The 15,015-nt window shown below is 47.9% G+C and overlaps 1 protein-coding gene across 1 annotated transcript in view; it reads left to right on the forward strand.

The window, feature by feature from the left end:
• The window catches only part of LOC144153738 (uncharacterized), a 76,466-nt gene that overhangs the window by 43,663 nt on the left and 17,788 nt on the right, over positions 1–15,015 (forward strand). The window contains exon 9 of the transcript XR_013319365.1: positions 3,691–3,817. The gene's annotated coding sequence lies outside the window, so the exon portion shown is untranslated. The remainder of the gene's footprint in view (positions 1–3,690; positions 3,818–15,015) is intronic.

Here is a 15,015-nt window from a genome sequence, read left to right on the forward strand (position 1 = left end):
TACACAGATGAGAGATTTACCCCACCAACGATAACCAGCCAATGGGAGACGGTATATGGGAGTTGTAAGGCTCAACAATCACCCAGTAATGTTGAATGCTTGGACAAACACACACTCACAGTATTTGGAGACTTAAAAATTGAATGGCGTTCTGATTTGTGGACCGATCTTGTTCATTGTTTTAAGGCAGTGCCCTAAAGAGGCCATCAAGACAGAACGCAACGCTACTTTGTTCAGTTTTCAAGAACTAGTCTTTGGTATCCCACTCAGCTCCATTCCAGCCACGAAAGAAGGTTTTTTTTAATGACAAAAAATGCAAGAAATATTGAATAAATTTCAAATTTCAATTAAATTTAAAATTTAAAATTTTGATATGAGAAAAAGTGACAAGATATGAGCCAGCACTAAGAAAGTAGTTTCCAGTGTGTTAACTGCTTGTAAGCGTTCATGTGATACTATCAAGCAGAACTAGGGGCTCCACTAAATTACCCAATCTTGTTTCTTGACGGTGGCTTACCATATAATGCGGAATATAGGTCGAGGCGGAATATACGTCGACCCCCTTACCTTGTAGCCGAAAAATGCAAAAAAAAAAAAAAATTAGGTACCAACCATTGTTTTATTGAGGCTATAACTTGTTTCGTCTCAGATTACTCATTTAAAACTGTCTGAAGTATCGTCGGACGACTGCTTCTGGCTCGCTGTCGCCCACACAGCAGGTCATCCTCGGTGCAGTCCAGGGAATTGCTTATGCAGTACTTCGTAAACACTCGCAAGACCATGTCATCGTGAAGCGAGCGCAAAGCATGGGACACTCGTGTGCAGACCGGAGCGACAGCCAGTCTGTGCAGGCGGTCAGCAAACATCTTGGGGTATCCATTCGTAGAGACATCGCACGACGCTAGCGGACAAAATTTGCCCTTTTGTACAGCAGCACAAATGCACAGAGCAGCGCTCATGGAACAAGGCCTTCTGAGCGTTGCATACCGAGAGCTGCCCCGTCAGCTAACACCGCTAGCAACACTTCTTTTGGCGATACCGAACTGGTGCAAGGCGGACACGTCATTGGCCTTGGAAAACCCCCAACTTTTCTTTTAAATGCTGCTGTAAACTGGCACCAAGTGCCTAAACTCATTTTGAGCAAGAAGAAAATAGCACGCACACATTTGCCGACAGCGAGTGAAGCAACAAAACAAAGATGGCGTCGTGTCCGATTGATGGTGGTGGCGATGGTGCCTTTGGGGTTTGGATGGGCTCGATGGGCTGCCCGGTCGCCAGATGACAACTGCCAGTGACTGCAATATAGGTCGAGGGGTGACTTTTCGGCAAATTTTTCTGTAAAAAATCTCGACCCATATTCCGCATTATACGGTAGGTCAGCGGCTATCAATAGCACAAACACCATCTAACTTATATATGCCGTGCAGTAGCATAATCGAACAAAGCCATTTTTTGAAATAGCCTGGGGTTACGTTCACATTGAAATACAAGTTTGTTTTATTTGAAGGATTTGGTGTTTTATAGTACCCCCAGCGCTTGTCCAAAAGCAAACAATGCTTTATTCACTGAGGAATTTTAATCGATTTGGGTTACACTTTCGATTCTGCCGCGAAATCGTGTGTTTCTTGAGGTCGTCTGCGATGACAGCACAAGAACTGCTCTGCAGCCGATTGGAGATCCTGGTTTACCGCTAGTCAACATCGATGGCGCCACTATACCGGGAATACTGTTTTTGACTGTATTTGTAGCTGGCCTGTTTTTGTTCAGGTAGAAAATAATCGTTTTGTGAAACATGGTGCTCCCTCGACAAATATGGTCACGCAAGACACCGTCGCTTGCGTCAATCGGCCAGTGTCGTCTGAGACAACCCCAAAGCACTGCAGTGCTGTGCAGCTAAAACAGGCATAATGCGTGTGGTACCAACTGCAGTACGCATCAGTACTTCTATGTTTACGTGTGCTTTCGTAACTTCCACTGTTTGTCCTACCATTCTTACTGATATAAAAAGAATGTGCTGTAAATTTAGGTGCAAACATCTCGGCAAGCTTGTAAGCCCTGCCTAATTTGCATTTGCTTTTGCCGGGCTCAGCCAATCGCAGAGCTGGCACATATGACATCATAGGTTCTGTTGCAGGAAATGGTCTGGTGGGTCGCATGGCCATTTCCTTTTTTCCTAGTTATACAGCTTATTTGAGCGAAGTGTACGTTAAAAGTAGGATTCGAACGAGGCAATGTTTCGGATGAACCAAACTTGTGTTTTGTCTGCATGGCCCCCTTTAAGCTGACATGCACGGTTAACATATTACAAATGAGGCACTCAAATAGCTTGGTTTCCTAAGATGCCATTTACATCTGGCAAATAGTGACACAAGGCTTCGCGCAGACGTTTCCATTATCCGAGCAACCCTCGACTACACGTCAATTATTTGGCATTCTCGTACCGCTATCTTACATACTCTTTGTAAAGGATTGGGCCCTGGATGTATTTCACTTTGACCATGTGCGATCGACTGCTGCACACTTGCGCTCCCTTTCTGGGCTGTGAAGTTCCAGGTTTTTCTGCAATGCACTGGTGACGCATGGCAAAAGGGGAGGAGAAGGGGCTCTTTGAAGTCCCTTCTATCTTTGTTGCATTGGACCAACTGTATGTTTATTTCGTGCCGTTGAAAAATTTTGCAAACCAGTTTGACTGGGCCTCTTCTTTTTCTTCAGGCTGCTCTGCTCTCAGGCGCAAGCCTGCTCTGGAAATGGGGAATTTCAGTGTGTTTTTATGGGAAGCCGATAAATATACGTTTCAGTCGACAACTATTTGAACAAAATGCTGTTGATATAATGATTGATTATAATAATGCAGTCTAACCTCATTGTAACGAAGTAGTATCGGGGCAGCAAATTAGTTCGTTATAACCTGTATTTGTTGTAACAGTAGAGCATTTTCTAAGGCTTCGAACCCACTATAAACAAGGTAACCTTTACCTCTCTCTTTGTTGCATTTCAAGCTCGATGAACCTGAACATGAGTACATGAAATTAATAGAACAAAGTTCACTTGACGAAACAGGCATGCACCATTATTTATTTGATGAAAGATGTGGTATTCGTCTGGTGCCTACTCACAGCACTGAGCAGGATGGAGTTTTCCACAGTGTCCACGAATAAAAGGGCCTTTATACTTGTGCAGCTTCGGACTACGGGGGGATTTTCCAAGTTGCTGCTCACCCTCGTGGTCAAATATTTCTTCGCTTTATCCGATATAGTGCATGGCCCTCATGGTTTCAGTTTCATTATAAAACAATAAGTGTCATTGAAATAAAGCGTGACCAACCCAAGTTTTTTTTTAGTTCGCTATAGCTGATAGTTTGCTATATCAGTGTTCGTTATAACGAGGTTCATCTGTATCAATAATCAATAAATAAAATAATGATAATGAAAGCATCACCTTTCACTTTGTATTTGCTTCGAAAACAGTAATCACTATTGGCGCATCCCTGCTGCACGGTAACGCACTAAAAATTTTGGCTGGGACCAATAAGAGGCACGTGTTAGGTGTGGTTTGCTTGTTCACGCTTGCACACTTGTCCACACTATGAAGACTGGTTCTACGCGGTCTTACTTTGTGGCTGCTTCTTCGGCGCTTTTTAAATGCTAGTTGACATTAGCCAGCTCAGCCATCAACTTTCCACATGTGCAGCGAAGGCCCTGGGTCCCCACAGAGGAAGTTCGTCAGGTGTGAAGGCAAGCTTCGAGAGCCCTCTGCCGTCTGCCAGCGCTGCCACGAGCCTTACGACATCAACGTCAAAAGTGGTGTTGTAAACAAGGTAAACGTTTGCGTGTTGCTTGCGAATTTATTTTAGTACCTGTTGATGGCTGTCACTTCCAGATGCACTGATAAGTGTGGACCGGGGTAAAAACACTGGCCGCGTATCTGCCCACTTTTCTGCAAGTGTCATCAAAAGACGATATTCTTCTGCCACGTAAATGCCTCTCTCCTCTTTTCCGCCCACCTCTCACCCCATTCCCCCCCCCCCCCATCTTGCTCCTCCCGCGATAAGCAAGGAGGAGGTTTGCTTAGTTCAATTTAATTTTCCCGCCTTCCACTGCTTGCATGCCATCTACCGAAACCTTTCGTTACTGCTGGACTTCTCAGAGTGCCGCCACGAGGCCTAGGTTCAGGCACTAGCCCTTCTAACAGCAAAGCTGTTTAGCAAATCGTACTTTTCCATGTCTGCAATTAAAAATACCAAGAAATTGCCGAGCGCGCATGTTAGCGCGGACCTCACAACGACAGCCCAGCAGTTTTCAAAACCAAGAAAATGCGTAGCACTTGTGCGTGCGTGCCTCGCGACGACCGCCCAGCGTCCCCGGTGCACGTTTGTCAAGCCAGGCATACCCACTTAAAAGAAGATTGGCGAAGATGGGCAAAAAAAAAAAGAAAACCCTCTCCAGAGAGTGTTGTAATCATGGCAGCACTTGCTCACAAAGAGAAAGGCACGTCATATATACGCCCCTCCAAGGTGCTGTCCAATGATTATCGCTTCCAAAAAAATGAAAGAAGCTCACGCCTATAGAACACAATGGTGGAGTAGAGATTGTTGCGGCAGCGAAGAAGGCTCAAATCAGTTGCAGTCGGGGACTTAAACCTTCGTGACGGTCGTGAAGGTTGTGTACAGCACTGCTACCTTCAAGTCTTACGCGTTAGTGTGACCTTCCTTTATTTTTTTGTATTTTTCAGTCAAAAAATTGTTTTCAACACGTATTTTGTAATTTCTATTGCAAATGTCAAGCACACATCTATTGTCAACTAAGAAAACTGCCTGGTACTAGTTCGGTATTTACGTTCTGCTTTGTACTGGACGTGGTGGTTTGGAAGAGTGTTGCCTATATATAAACTTCTCGTTTTGAATTCCTTTATTTTTGTCCAGGCAGGTCAATCAATCAACAGACAGACATACAGATAGAGGGACAAAAATTTTGGGGTTTCAGTAACCCAAGAAGGAGTATCGTCTTTACAAAAGTAGCTTCTTCTATGCTTATATCGGGTGGTTTTAGTGGGCGCGAGAGGAAATTAAATAGAAGAAATTATTTTGTTTTATTTAGGGTTGTGCAAATATTTTGAAACTTCAGATATAGAAGTGAATACAGTCAAACACTGCGATAATGAAATCCCACAACTACGAAACTCTTGAGGCAACGAAATATTTTCGGATCCCCGGCAAACGTCCATAGAATCCCACGTAAAATGTCATTGGACAGCGAGAAATGCCCATAAAAAATAATTCTTTAGAAGGAGTTTGAACTAGTTCCGCATGGGATGTATTGCACTCTGAGCTCCTGTGATTTACCACCACAAACGCCCGCAGACTTTCTCTAAGTGGGAAGCAGCCTTTCCTGCGATGTGCCGGTGATGTGCGCTTAAAGCCTGTTTTCTTCTCCCTCCATGCTGGAAAAAGGGAATTTAAACGTAGCAAATTTAAACAGAAGAAGAAACAGGCCTGAAGGGCAAGCGGAGTGCCTTTGTGTTCCAACTCCACCCTGGCTGCTTGCAGATATAGCTGCCTGGTTTCCAGTTTTCTGATCAAATGGTGGACAAAGTTGGCACTTGTAAAGCTGTCATGCTTTTTTTTGCGTACAGGTCGTAAGGAAAAATGATAAACCTGTCTTGGTTTGCGCTCCTAGACACTGAGATGAAGCTTTCTTGACAGGAAGGTGTTGACGCTGTGACACTCGTGATGCTAACGTAGCGGACATAGCACACGTAGCGGGATCCCTAAAAATATCCATTATGTACCACACTATTATCAAAATATGCTCAAGCAAGTCAAGTCGCAACCCACCTTTCAAGCATTCTTTGTTTACCATCAATCAATCAAATGCCACTTACCGTATTTTTTCACGTATAACCTGCCGCTGCAAATAACCAGCGCCCGCACATTTTAAACAGGGAAGGCTGGACCAAAGCTACTAAACGAACATGGCACATCTGTTGCCACAAAAAAAAAAAAAAAAAAAAAAAAAAAAACTTCCTTGAGGCACTCGGTTCGAGGCACTCGGGCTTATCGAAGCTCAAAGGCTGTCACAGCGGGAGCGACTTATCCAGAGTCTAACCGGTAGACATATCCTCAAATCACTTGACATTTTTCCCGCAGGGATACCCCGAGCCAAAATAGACCTACCAGCGGAAATAGGGGATCGCATGCACATACCACCGCTACCGAAAAACATGCACCCCGTACATAACCAAGAGCGGCGACAGGCCAGGGCCAAGGCCCTACACAAAAGATATGAAAAATCAGAGGACGTGGTATACGTAGACGCCGCTGATTACATTGCTCGCGACGCTATGGCCCCTGCAGTGGTCAATTTCCGTGGGGATTCAATTGCCTCATGCTCGGTCCGCACGACGGACACAGAGGTGGCTGAAGAGGCGGCCATCGCCCTGGCGATGACAGCTTCTCCAAAAATTAAATTCATTGTTAGCGACTCTAAGTCAGCTATTTTAAATTATTCGAGAGGGCGAATTTCACCCGAGGCGTCCCAAATCCTAAAATCTCGATCCCATGACGAGCGAAACGAGAAGTTGTACTTGATATGGGCACCGGCCCACTCGGGCCTGGCCGGAAACGAGTGTGCGCACGATGCGGCTCGAGGCTTTACCGACCGAGCTGACGTCGACACTTCTGACCCAGACGCTCACTCGCTCCGCTGGACAGGCAGAGACAGGCTTGTGTCTTACAGGGAGCTGACTACTCATTACCGGCTTGAACGAGCCCGCTACCCCCCCGCTCATCCATCCCTCAGTAAAAGGCAATCTGTGGTTTGGCGGCTTCTTCAGACGAACTCGTACCCAAACCCCGTCGCGTATAGTCATTGTTATCCTGGACAGTTTTCAGATAAATGTCGGAGATGCAAGGAACGGGCCGATCTTGCACATATATTATGGGCATGTCCTCAGGCGACTCCTCAGAGCCGCAAAATTAGCAGTAATGAGCAGTGGGAGACCGTACTGCTCAGCTCAGACCCGGCGAATCAAGTCTGGGCCGTCCAGTTAGCCGAAGACGCTGCTAGGACCCAAGGGCTCCTGGCCGACGCCTAGGGTGGAGGTCTAGCTCTCCTCCACAAACTGGACAAATAAAAGTTATTTCTCTCTCTCTTCCTATATTTCGCATATTGAATACATTTCTGCACGGCCTAAACCACAATCGCTCGTCACTGCTGTCACTAGGGCAATTGCGTGAGCCACATTCGCCTATTAAGGGGGCTCACTGGTCTTAAACCAAAAAAGTTTATTTTTGCAGTTATGATGATGAAAATTTGGGGGCACATGTAGTTTCTCATTCTGATTGTAGATATAAAATTTGTTTTTGAGTAAAATGATTGTACAGTCGAATCCCGCTACAACGAAATTGACGGGACGTGCGAAAAATTTCGTTGAAGCGAAAATTCGTTGAGGCGAAATCTGCCGCAACACACCACGGAAAGGCCAGAAAAATAGCCCCGTATGCTTCCGCATCATTGGCAGCATAATACAATGTTTAGAAAAAGGAGTGACGCGCAATAACGTCATGTTTATTCGGATAACAAACGTACCAATGGTTATCTGTTCTTTCACTGCACGCGAAGAACGCGTTGCGGAGTGGGGTGAAGAAATGCAGGCGCAAAATGTATTGCTGTACAACAAGGCGTGTCCACCGAGCTGATTACTTGCAGATAGCTGCTAGGCCGTCGGAAGCCCCCCTCTCACTTGTAGCAGGAGCAGTGCCGTTATCTTATCATCTGACACGGCGCGGCAGCTACTGACCTTGGCAGGTTAGACGCGCTTGCTTGCATTTAACACAACTGCGCGCTCATGACTAAGATAGGATGACTTGGCTTCAAGACCAAACACGCAAACATAATTTTTGCTCTTGGCTATGAACAATGGTAGAAGGAAAACGGCAAGGACAGCTGCTCACAACGCATACATGACGGCGCCGCGCCAGCAGCGGAGCACATTTGTGCGATTTCAACTGGATACGGATTGGCTGTAGCTCCGGCTTGGCGAACCGGGCCTGGGCCTCATGTAAAGACGGCCAGCCACATCGTTATCACCACCAAACAATGGCGTCCGCCTATGAGATTTTTTTTTTTTTTTTTTTTTTGTGGCGGTGTGGCCTATGGAGGAAGAAAAAGTTAGGAGACGGCGCCGCCGGAGAAACGTGAAGCCTATACATAAAAAGTAAAATCGAAGTCGGCCCAGGCGTCACTGCACCACGTGACCCCACCGCACCGCCTCTGTATGGGCCGCCGCGCTCTTCAATTTCGTCTGCTCGAAACTGCTCTGCGGCCCGTTGTCGCGAAGCCTGCTATATGTTGGTTTTTTTTTCCCACGGCTTTTGTCTTCCGCACGTACGCGGCACTCCTGCCCGCACACGGGCATGAGATCGCCGAGCAGACAAATGCAGGAAGGACGGGGAACAGCTACCGCCAACGAAACACGAGAGATGCCCCGGTGTCGGAGACCGCCGCTGCCGCCGGCCCACCCGACCTTGGAGGGCCGACTGCGGCGGCTTGAGAAAGGGAAACGGCGGAGGGAGCGGCTTCAACGGACCTGGGCTTGCGAAGGCTAGCTGCGTGACGTCATGCCGTCTCCTAACTTTTTCTTCCTCCATGGCAGTATGGGCACACCGCACATGTTTTCGGTGAAACTAAGCTTCCTGAATGTATAAAAAGTTACAGATAGCTGGCGCTATTCTAATTTTATTGTAAAATAATTGTTCAAACCCAGCCCAAATCACCGAAAATTTTGTTGAAGCGAAAGCAAGCCTTACAAATGGTTCGTTGTGGCGAGGACTTTGTTGGATGGACTTCTATGGCTGGCTGACGGGGAATTGGAAATATTTCGTTGAAGCGGAAATTTCGTTGAAGCGGCGTTCGTTGTTGCGGGGTTCGACTGTATTCAAATTTATTTGGATTTTTATAATCAATTTTTTGACAGCCTTTGTAAGAAAACTGCTGGAGTGATGCATCTGAACAAGGTAACAGTGAACTATGCACAAATCAAGGAGTGCAATAAGACTAACATTATCGTTCTATCTGGTCTGTAGCAGAAGTTACAACCATTTGAAGTTTGGGCTTGGAAGGCAAAACCGGTTTTTCTGGTTGCCCCCTTCCAAGCCCAAACTTCAAGTGGTTGTAACTTCTGCTACAGACCAGATACTAGAACGATAATGTTAGTCTTATTGCACTCCTTGATTTGTGCATAGTTCACTGTTACCTCATTCAGATGCATCACTCCAGCAGTTTTCTTACAAAGGCTGTCAAAAAATTGATTATAAAAATCCAAATAAATTTGAATATAATCATTTTACTCAAAAACAAATTTTATATCTACAATCAGAATGAGAAACTACATGTTCCCCCCAAATTTTCATCATCATAACTGCTAAAATAAACTTTTTGATTAAACACCCATGTGCCCCCTTAACGTACACAATATCATCTTCAGTTCCATCCATGCTGTTTGTAATGCAGCATTTCTGAAATCCTTTGCGAACCATCTCACCTGGAATCTCCTTCTACACCTTGACGATCTACTCACAATACTGCACAACATCGGGTTTATGGACTCGGCCTGTCGGCGTTAAGTCATAGAACTCGTCAGCCATCCATTCAGCATAAAGACACTTCACATGTGATTTGAATGGTCTATCCGAAAAAAAACGTCAAGAGGCGTCACTGCCTGCTTCTTTTATCAATGCAGAATGCAATTATTACATAGCAAAAAGGTGAAAGCTTACATTAAATTGAACACATAAAAATAGACCAGTGTGGCGGCGAAAGCCACCGCCTCATTTCAAACAAAATTCAGCTTGTACCTATCATCACTCTGGGTAACGGTGTGTTCATGGTGTTTTTTGACTACTGCCACTCGCACTATTTACTCTTGAACGGCATTTTTTTTTTGCGAAAAATTCCAGCTGACTTGCCCAATCTTCTTGCTCAGGTTGTTATATTGTTGAGCTGTATGAAAAATGTGCACTGTGAGTGGGATAAGAGTGGCTTAGTCGCTGTTGCTGCTGTAGGCGCATTTCCGTGAAGCTGCACCAAAAGAAATACCTCGCATGTAATCCACACCTCTACTTTACCCTTGAAATTTTCGCATTTTTGGTGCGCGTTATATGCTTGAAATTGGCGTATTCATGCCAATTTAGTAGGGGTGTGCGAATATTCGAAACTTCGAATATTCGAAACTTCGAATATTCGATTCGAATTTTTTAGTATTCGATTCGATTCGACCGACACTTTTATTGTTCGAAATATTCGAACCACCCAAAACTAAAAAAAAGAAAAAAATCAGAGCGTGTCTCAGCAGCAAAGTCGCGAAGCATGCACACGGTGAACGGCACGTGCTTTCGCAGACTGTATCGGTGTTTATTCGTAGTTACAGTGGACTCTCGATGATACGATTCTGGGGGTGCGAATTTCGGGATGATACGAATTTCCAAAAAGTCCCGGCGAAATAGCATTGTTTGCAATGGGAAAAATTTCGGCTGTTACGAACGGACCTGCGCAGCCCGGCGGAAGATACGAACGAGCCGGCGAGGCACCCGACTGCCGAAAGAGCAAGTGACGGCCCTCGCTCCCCTGTTTGTCACTCTTTCTCCAGAAACGGCCGGGCTGTTGTTTTCTGCTCGCGAAAACGCTCTGCGCGCGCCCAACGCGCGCTGACACCGCCGCAAAACCAGCCCCACGCTGCGCGCGGCGCGGCCGGCGGCGGCAACATGGCGTCGGCTCCAGCTGCGAAGTGGCGCGGGCGCTCGAGCGACCGCTTGTAACCGCTCTTTAAAATGCGGCTCAAGGGAGACACGACGTTAATTGTGCGGTAAAGGAGCTGATAATGCATGCGAAAACGGTACTACAAAACATCATCCGCGCCGCTAGTGAAAGCGCCCATAAAATATTTTCCGGGGTGCTAAGCCTAACCATCTCCGGCGGGGACAGCCTCATCGCAAGTAGTCGGGCTCTTCCATTCTGCCGCGTGCGTTGTGCGTCATTTTCTGACCGAGGTAGGCGCTACCGCGGGCGCGAAATCGTCGATGCGGGCGTGAAAATACAGCGCTCGCAGAGCCGAGGCGAGCGAATCGCGTGCAAAAACGCACCATGCGGTTCACGCTTGACTGTTGCGGCGTGTAGCGAGCTTGGGCACAGCCACAGCGAGTGAGGAGACGAGCGCGAAGCTTTACGTGCTCCAGAAAGGGCTGCTTTGCGACATGGGGGTTAAAAAAAGCAGAAAAAATCACGAATTTCTTCACGCGAATGCAAGAAAAGAAATAAACGAAAACTTTTTTCAGCGCCCAATTTTTTGGTCTGTGTTGGCTCATACGAATTTCGGATGATACGAATATTTTTCGCGGTCCCGCGATATTTGTATCATCGAGATTTTACTGTATCAGCGCGCGGCAATGTGCACGGGCTCGGGCATGCTAGCCACTAGTGTGTCAAGTGAGCGGCTGTTTGCGGTATCTGGTGGAGTCGTGACGAGCAGGAGGTTGTCACTGCTCCCCGAACATGTCGAGCAGTTAACCTGTCTCCATGTTAACATTTAAGTGAGTGCAGACCTTAACCTGTTGAGTGCAATGGTATTGTGTAATTCCTAATTTTTCTTTGTGATTTGTTGTGCAATAAAGTTGCAGTTTTGTGTCCCTAGTTGATGAAAACTTTAATTTTACAAAAAACATTAAGTATTCGTATTCGAAAAATATTCGAAAAATATTCGATTCGATTCGAACTTTGTTTTTATTATTCGAATTCGCTTCGAAATTAAAAAATTGATATTCGCACACCCCTACAATTTAGTAGAAATTAAGGAGAAGAAATAGGTGCGGGCAGGGCATGTGATGCGAAGGCGAGATAACCGTTGGTCATTAAGGGTAACAGAGTGGATCCCTAGAGAAGGCAAGCGTTGCAGGGGGCGGCAGAAAGTTAGATGGGCAGATGAGATCAAGAAGTTTGCGGGGATAAATAGATCACAATTGGCACACGACCGAGGTAATTGGAGAATAATGGTAGAGGCCTTTGCCCTGCAGTGGGCGTAGATAGGCTGATGATGATGATGATGATGATGATATGCTTGAAAATATGATAAGGAGCGAAGGCATGGTATTTAGTCCAGCTATTTTTTTTTTCCCCACATCGGCTGCTACTGCACAACAATTTTTCATAAATTGTGGACACGACATAACCTTTGTTTTTGTTTTTTGTTTTGAAGGAGCGTGTTTGGGCTGAAGGCTGGCTAGTACTGTCAGGGCCATGCAGTGGGAGCACAAGCCCCTCCATTCTTTTTTCTACCCTAGTTGGTCGTAGGGTTTAACGTGCCGACGCGACGCAGGCGATGAGTCGCGCCGTAGTGGAGGGCTCCGGATTAATTTTGACCACCTGGGGATCTTTAACGTGCGCCGAAATCTCGTACACACGGGCGTTTTTGCTTTTCACCTCCATCAGAAAAGCGGCCGCCACGGCCGGGAATCGAACCCGCGACCTTGTGCTCAGCAGTGCAACGCCTTAGCCACGGAGCCACCGCGGCTGCTTTTTCTACCCTAGTTCATTTGTTCGTTCGCCTTGTGAAAGGCGGTTTTTTGTCGCACACAACTCCTATGTGGTGGCTCCCACACTACCGCCAGATGTGTGCAAAGGAAAAGGATGGTTGCTTATCGGGTTATCGATCTAATGTTCTGATATTAAGAACTTAGGCACTACGGCTCGCCAGATCCAGGAGTGCCAGGAGAAAAGGTGGTTGTGGTTACTGCGTGACATACCTGCCAAGACTCCTGGATTGTCTAGAAGACTCCCGGACTTTGACCATTTCTTACGGTTATACGGTTGACAGGAAAATCTTCCGGAAATTACAATTTCTCCGCTTTATCTGGCCGCATTGAAAAAAAATTTCATGCAATCTGATGTAGGCTTCTTGGGAATCCATCGTGCATAGCGCAATGTCATAATAGTAGGAAAACCCTACCTGCATTTTATCTGGCCGCTCTAGCCACTTAAACAAAAGCCAGCTTTGGAGTTGGCTTTTGTTTAAGTGGCTGGAGTAGCCTACTCTAGCCAACTTAAACAAAAATTTGGATACCAAAAACTGCGATCTTGCAACAGTTTATGTATCTGCAGGACGAATACCAGGCTGCAGAATTTTTCAGCGATGCACCAAAAACTCCCACCGTTGTGTGGTAGGCTGCACACAGACCCAGCTTTAATGCTTGTAAAACCATGAATATAAATACTACCATTTTTACAACGGATGCATATGGCATATTCCTTGTTTTAAAGGGATCCTGCAACACTTACCATCGACTGCTCGGAATGTATTTTGGGGTAAAGTCTATTATCCCAGCAATCTCCTCCCGCAAGAATTATGAAAATCCGTTCACTATCACCGAAACTACGCGCGATGAAAAATCGCGCATAAATGTTCCCTCTCAACTCAACCGCGGAAAACGCGACGAAAGCTGCACACTCTCTCCCGGAGAGGGGGGCAGCGTGTGCGGCGTTCTGTTCGGTGGCCTTCGATATGTCACAGGCCGGGGAGTTTCGTCCTTTTCCCCCCCGCAACGTGGACGGGTCTATTTCCGGTCTGGTGCCACAAAAAAGCAGGCATGGTGGCCTGCTCGCAAGCAAGAGCTCAGGCTGGTAGGGCGTTTTTGGAGCAATAAATGTTTGTTGTCGAGTGGTCGCGTTGAAAGTGGAATATTTAGTTCGTCACTCAAACTTGTGGGATACGTGTGGTTCCTCGGGGCGACTTAGCCAGTCCTGGCGTAAGCCACCACGCTAGCTCCCGGCGTGTCAACCACGCGGGCTCCCATGGCTACGGCAGCCCAGCGAGGTTCGCCGATACGAGAACACAGTAGACAGTAGTGCCGAAGCACAGCCGTTTATTTGGGGAATCCCAAAGCATGCGAGCACAAGGCTCGACGGCGTTCACGAATCACGCCGTCCGGGTCGTGACCGCGAACGGGAGGTAGGCACTCACGGCGCACGACAAACAAATCTCCCACCTGAGATACAAGTATTCGCCACCACCGCGTTCCGCCGATCTCGCCTCGACCGGGTCTCCGCCGAGACTCTCACGTCTCGCGCGCCACCCGCGCGCCTATCCCCGCACACATCGGTGGCGCCATCTCTCGGGGGACGCCGACGAACCAGCGGAGCGCCGGACCGGTTTCAGCGCACAAGCGTCTCTCCCGAAGCGCGCGCTGGCTTGGGATCGCAGGTCGCGGTTCTCCACGATTCCCACACTTTTCTCGGGGGACGCCGACGAACCAGCGGAGCGCCGGACCGGTTTCAGCGCACAAGCGTCTCTCCCGAAGCGCGCGCTGGCTCGGGATCGCAGGTCACGGTTCTCCACGATTCCCACACTCCTCCCCCCTAAAACTGGACGCCACTTGAGCTCGAGTGACGCCACGCTACACCACACTCGTCACGACGCCTCAAGTCAGCAAAGCAGCCACCGAACGCCACTCCACACCAAAGTTTGCCACACGATGCCGCCGTCGCGATGCTCGGCTCACAAACCTGCGAACACATTGCAATGGTTCCAAGTCTCTCGCGGTTGGGCAGCACAGCAGGTTGGCAGGCCCGGGGGTAGCCTGCAGCCGCAGCCGACGAACGCCGGGGTCGCGCCATGATGCGACTCCCACTCCCAGCTCGAGGCGGCAACAGGAACGGCCGCGCCCACTGCGGCTGCCCGAAGGCTCGCGCCGCTCGCGTAGGCGCCAGATCCCGCCGCCTCCTGGGTTCCGTGGCCGCTTCGGCCGCAGGTCCTCCCGAACGGTTGGCTGCCGCCCGGCAGGCCGGAGCAGCTACTGGCGGTAGCTCCGCGGGCCGCGCTCGGTCCCGCCGGTGGTTCAGCAGGCCATCCTCGCTGTCCGTGGCAGTGGTGACTGGCGTGGCTCCCACTTGTATCCGTTTGCAGGTCTCGCTCTCACCGTCCAGTTTAAACGATTCCCACAAACTCCGCGCGCATCAAAACAAAAGAAAC

The sequence above is a fragment of the Haemaphysalis longicornis genome, unplaced genomic scaffold, assembly GCF_048455015.1.
Source record: "Haemaphysalis longicornis isolate Haplotype H1 unplaced genomic scaffold, Haemaphysalis longicornis Haplotype H1 scaffold_9, whole genome shotgun sequence".
NCBI classification, from domain to species: Eukaryota; Metazoa; Arthropoda; class Arachnida; order Ixodida; family Ixodidae; genus Haemaphysalis; species Haemaphysalis longicornis.